The following is a 6,313-nucleotide window of genomic DNA, read 5'->3' as shown; positions in this document are numbered from 1 at the left end:
CGAGACTATTTCTCGATGACATGCAAACTGGGTTTCGCACTGGTCACAGCACACAGTCGGGCTTGATCAAGCTGACTGATGATGTCAGGCTTGGCATTAACAATAAGAAGGTAACACTTCTACTCCTTTTTGACTTGAGCAAGGCGTTTGATACGGTGTGTCACGTCCAGGCTCCTGAGAAAGCTTTCTTCGTTCTGCTTCTCCAAGCAGGTCAACCGCTGGATCGCCTTCTATCTTTCAGGAAGAGAGCAGGCGGTAGATAACAACGAACTCTCCACCTTTCGTAGTTTGAATATCGGAGTCCCATAAGAATCAGTACTTGGTCCCTTACTATTCTCACTGTACATAAATGACATCAGTTTTTGTCTCGACTCCGACATCTCTCGCTTGATATACGCGGATGACCTGCAAATATACAGCAAATGCCACCTTGAGGAGCTTGATTCTTTATCCGTTAAGATGAGTGCTAACGCCGAAAGGATAATGGGCTGGGCTGCTCAGAACAAACTAAAACTAAATGTTTCAAAAACAAAGGCAATCGTCCTAGGCTCACCCTACTATATTAACTCTCTACCAACAGCAGCTAACACTTACTTTTACGTAGGGGGAGCCCGGGTCGACTATGAGTTCTCTGTTCGCAGCCTATGGGTGATACTTGGGTCCAAGCTCAAGTGGAAGGATCACATATTGCAACTCTGCAAACGTGCACACTCTCTAATGTACCCGCTCTATTTCCTCAGAAAGAGCACTAACTTCCAGTTGCGGAAAAATCTGATACAATCCCTATTGTTCCCAATTGTGGACTACTGTTCTCTAACATACTGTTACCTGACACAAGAACTCGACACCAAACTACAGAGACTAATCAACACGGGAATACGTTACATATATGGTGTAAGAAGGGATCAGCACATCACTCCGTACAGAAGAAAGTTGCAGTGGCTCACAACCGCCGGAAGAAGAAGGTACTGTTATGGGCTGGGTTGGCTGATGACCAAACCATTCCATAAGTATAACGCTTGGTTAAGATTAATTTTCCCGGATATAAATTATTGGAATTTTGACACCGTTTGCCCTCTTAATTGAACTGGCTTTGATATAAAAATGGTTACTTGCCTTTTGTTGTTAACTGTTGATTCGGGCTCTGTGGGGCGGCTCTGCGTGCTCGGTGAGGACTGGATACGGTATTAATTGACTGATTATTTAGCTTTTATTAGCTTGTAAACTGTGTAACTTCACTTGTGGGGTTTCAAAAGAAAGGATAAAAAATTATACCAGATGGATTAATTGAATGAATGCATTAAAGGTAATTGATTGGTTTACTCATGATGTAAGTTTTAAAACACACCTATTCGTTTATTCAATTTAGGTTTATGAAGATGGTTGAAATGGTATTAGTTATACATGTAATGGTAGAAAAAAGTTTATATTCAAGTAAAATAACACGGAATTCACTTAGCGCTTGATGTGATTGGATTCTTAGGTAATAGATACAGTGAGAAAGATTTCTTGTTAAAGACTGAATGACGACCCTCTGACGACTACTGATGGCTAACTCTCTCTCTCTCTGACTGTTCTTTTTTTGAAAGATTCGCGTGGTTTTGTCTAAACTACTTTCTGATTGGTTACCAGTATCCTTAAGGGATGTTGGACCAATCAGGACGTCCTGATCAAATTTTGAGTCTTTTCATTTGTCGAGATTACCCCCGCCCTTCGGGTACGGTGTAGCATGAGAATTTATCATGAACTATCCCGCCTTTTCCACACGTACGGGTAGGAATTTCCGTGCTGTTTTGTACATAATAAAGATATGCTTATTTTATGTTCGGGCCAATACTGCCCAAACAGACACTTGAGATAGACCCATACGGATCTATCCGTTGCACGTGTTCAGGTCATTTGGTCCCTCTTAGGGAGTTTGTATATACGAGTCTGTTTGGGTGAGGATTGTCTCCAAGAATTATGTATATAAGCTATTATATAGCTTAGGGTGTTCATTTCCTGAAGTAGTAAAAAAAGTAATTAAGAGAGCCGTATGCATACGGAGACGCAAAATAAAAAATAGAAAATATAAATGTATTCAATGATAAATTGAAAAGTAATCAAAAATAAAACTAGTGGGTAGGTGCAGAGGACATCGAGGATGTGACACCTCCCCCCTCCGTTTCAAATGTTAAACGTGTGTTCAACATTTGACGTTCACGTAGATGATCTTCAAGCACACTGGTGGGAACAAGTTTTATTGCTTGCGAATGAGGTACGACCGGTGGGTTTTCCATGTCTTGTTCCTTTGTAGATGTTTTCCCAAATGCGTTAGCAGGGTCGTTAATGAACTGAGTAGCGCCCCCAGCAAATGTATGCTCCAGAAATAAATGGTGTCCAGGGTATATCCATGGATTCCGACATTGATTACAGTTTTTATTCATTGAAGTATGAAATAAACTCCTATTTCTTCAGAACTAGCGGTACCCAACATCATGAACCAGTTCCAAATTTTTCGGGATGTAGATTCTGCGATTTTGTTCAAAGAATTTTTGTCTAGTAGGCCGGATAAAGAGATTTTTGTATCAGATACGGAATGTCCAGTTGCACCCCTTGCAACTGCGTTCAGAACGGTTGGCTTCTCGATCGGGAACATTACTCTGTCGCGGTAACTTGCCAAGTCCTCTTCCGTGTAGATTCCACTGACAGAGAAAGGTGGCGGTTTGATATACTGCCAAGATAATCTGGTCATCGGTGTCAGTTTCTTCAGTGCTTCTATGATAACCTTGGGTAGCGGTGAAAATGTAATCCATGTTCTATCGATATTGAATGTACTTGGTTGCAATTCGCTGCATTCTCGTTCACTTGATTGTCTCACTATAATTCGTGATTTTGGTGTTAAGAAGAGCGATTGATTTTGAAACGTTACCGGAATTTCTTGATGACATGTCTCTGATTTCCTGACGGTTACTGTCACAGGTACACATTTGATTAGTTGCACAACTTCTCGTACTCGTATAGCCATGTAACCTGGTCCCTTCATGACGTTGTATGCGAATTCATCTGGTGTGTGAATTGCAAGTGTAAGGGTGCTGCGTAAAACTTGTTCTTCCAGGGTACATTTTTGTTTAATAAGATCCTTATAAACTTGAGTTATTTGTTTACTAAGGTGTTTTTCCAAATATACGATTTTTGAATTCATGTATGAAAGGATGTCAACATTCTCGGCGTCAATTTTACTTTTAGCTTTTATTGGGTTTGCAGGGTCAATTTCCACAATGAATAATTTGGGATGTTCTGTTCGTGAGATTTTATAACCGCAGATTTTGAATTCGGTGGTCTTCATTAAGGCAAAAGTCGTCTTTTCACTTGAGTAAGTGTAAACATCTGGTGTAAATTCTTCTTCTTGGGGTTCCTTAATTTTCGTCGCTGGTCCGGTATACAAGGCATTATAACGATCAAGTTTACAATCATTCGAGGGCGAGTTTGTCCAATAGGCATACGATCCATCATTTCCAAAGCAATCAGTATTAGACAACGTACACCTGGTCCCATCCTTCAAAAAGAGCTTACTTTTATCGAATTTGACCGTCGCTGAATATTTTTCGACTGTTACTTTTGCTACTCCCTGAGCAATGACATCTTCCCATTGACCATAGCCATCGTCGTAACTAGCGCCAACACAGCTTTCGGTGTCGTTTATTTTTCCCGCGAAAATTGCGTCTCGGATGTTGGTTCTATTTTGAAGAAGTCCCGATAAGACGACGTTATTTCCCAGTCTTATGATTTCAAAATTATAAAGTCCCATATATGCTTCTCTGTTAACTTCGTGTATGTAAACGCGTCGTCCCTTTCTCACCACAGAATTGTCTGAATGCATACCACAATGGTGAACTGTTCTGTCTATCTCAATTTTACATTGAATAATGTCTATATGATGAAATTCGGCTAATCAAAGTAGTTGGACGTGAATATTTTCAGAACTGGGTTTCCTCTCCGGTATGTCGCATTTTCCGATACTGGCAGTATCGATGATTGATGTGTTTCTTGATGTTCCTCCACAGTCGTATCCCACCAGTGCCCAAGTTGCGGCGGGCAACCATAACATGATCATAAGTATGATTTTACTCATTGTTCCCCTCTGCTAGAACGAAGTGTTCTATTCATTTAGTAATAAGGAAATATTTGCTTAAATTAACAGTCTTTTCATTATTTGAAATGAAATCGAGTTATACTTATTTACGTTTGAATGTGTGTGTTATCAAATTTATTTATATCTAGTCCTGCCCTTTAACTAGGCTATTTCTATTCAGTTATAATTAGTTGTAATAATGAGTTATTCTTTTAGCATTTTCAGTTTATTCATATGAACTATTTTAATCTTATTTCCAACTTGAATTTTGACATTTTGGTTCTCTAATAATTCCTGTATCTCATACGGTCGTGAATATTGATTAGAAAATTTCTTTTTTGGGTTCTTTTAGAAGAAAAACTAGGTCACCTTTCACCAAGTTTAGCAAATTTAATTTTTCATCATAATAATATTTAGATATTTCTTTTCAATGTATCAGATTTTCTTTAGCCTGATTTTGGATATTTTTAAATTTGGTGAAAAGTTCTATTAGGTATCCTTCGTAAGTTCGATCATTCAATTCCTCTATTATTGCATGCTCAGATGCTAATCTTGCTAATTTGCCGAAAACCAGTTCACAAGGTGTATGTTTTGTTTCCTCATGGACACTTGTATTATAAGAGAAAATTGCAAAGTCTAATCACTTATCCCAATTATTATTTTTCGTAACATATTGCTTTTACTATTCGGCTAGAACACGATGTGATCTTTCCATAGATCCATTTGATTGGGGATGAAAAGCGGTCGTTTTGCATTCTTTGATTTTAAATTTCTTTGCTATTGTTTTCATTAATGAACTTGTAAGATTATCACCTTGATCAGTAAGGATTTGCTTAGGAGCTCCAAATTTACAAATAAAGTTATTGATTAGAGCTTTTCCCACATTAATTAAGGTTGTTGAATTTAGAGGTACTGCTACAGAAAATTTCCTTAATTAATCTTGAATTGTTAAAATATATTCATTGTTTGAAGGAGTGATAGGTAAAGGACCTACAATGTCCATAGATAGTTTGTCAAAGCTTGAACCTGGCGTATCGGTTAATACCATAGGTTGCTTAGTTTTTACTCTAGTTAGTTTTTTGAGTTCACATTCCATACATCCTGTAACATATTGTTGGATTTCTGATTTCATATTTGGCCAAAAGAAATTCTGTCTGATTCTATTGAATGTCTTTGTAACTCCCTTATGTCCCCCTATTGGTAGTACATGATATTCTCGAATTATCTCTGTACGTTCATCAAGTGATGGGACTCTAATCAAATTTTTGCAGATTGTTATTTTGCATTCATTATCGTTAAAGATGGATTCCAACAAAATTTGAATTTCCTTCCAATCCATCGTATCTATTTTCTTAGTTTTTGCAATTGATAAACTATTCAAATTTAATTCTCGAACGACATCCAATAGAGATTTCAATGATTCTATAAAAATATTACGAACTAAAGGTGTATTTACTGATTCTTTGATTGGAAGCGCAATACAATTTTTGCTTTCTATTGGAGTTACTCGTGCCCTTCCCAACATAGCTTCGGTGATTTTTGGAAATACATTTGTATTTTGTAAATCTCTAGATCCCTCATCCAACGGGATCCCTCGAGTAGTTACAAAAATGACACAATTATCACTACGCATAGAAAGTCTATCCCTAGTCTCAATAAATTTTAGATTATTTTGTGGTTCTTCCTGATTTGATTCAAGATCTACCATTTCTATTTCGCTGTCTGCGGATGATCCTATATCCTTATCAGATTCATCATCAGAATATTTAATAGGGCTATTTATGATTTCCGTCCTTTCGTTTTCAATAGATCTGTGAACTTTTGTGTCTTGTATGTTAGCATTCATATTGATAGTTTCTAGGATTTCATCATTTATTGTACTCTTAGATTGCTCTTGGATTTCGTTGTAAAAGAGATTAAAATCATTTAAAATATCTTCTGCATTGATATGTGTTTTAGTTTTTAGTTTGCGCGTTTTAAAATTGGTTGTGTATCTGTCCGGTGCTCTTATGGTCTGTCTGTCTCAAAGTTTACGACCTGCATTTTTGGTATTCTGAATACTTGGGTCTTCTGATTTTCGATCCTTTTCTAGGCTTGGGCCAGCTGTTACACTATTTTTTCGCGATGGACTACCTTCGTGGTATGGTTTATTACCTGAAGGTCCTTGACCCTGTGGCCCATATATTTTGGATGTTTCAA

The sequence above is a fragment of the Neodiprion lecontei genome, chromosome 6 (genome assembly GCF_021901455.1).
Source record: "Neodiprion lecontei isolate iyNeoLeco1 chromosome 6, iyNeoLeco1.1, whole genome shotgun sequence".
NCBI classification, from domain to species: Eukaryota; Metazoa; Arthropoda; class Insecta; order Hymenoptera; family Diprionidae; genus Neodiprion; species Neodiprion lecontei.
The sequence above is the reverse complement of the archived record's forward strand: the minus strand, read 5'-3'. Positions refer to the sequence as shown.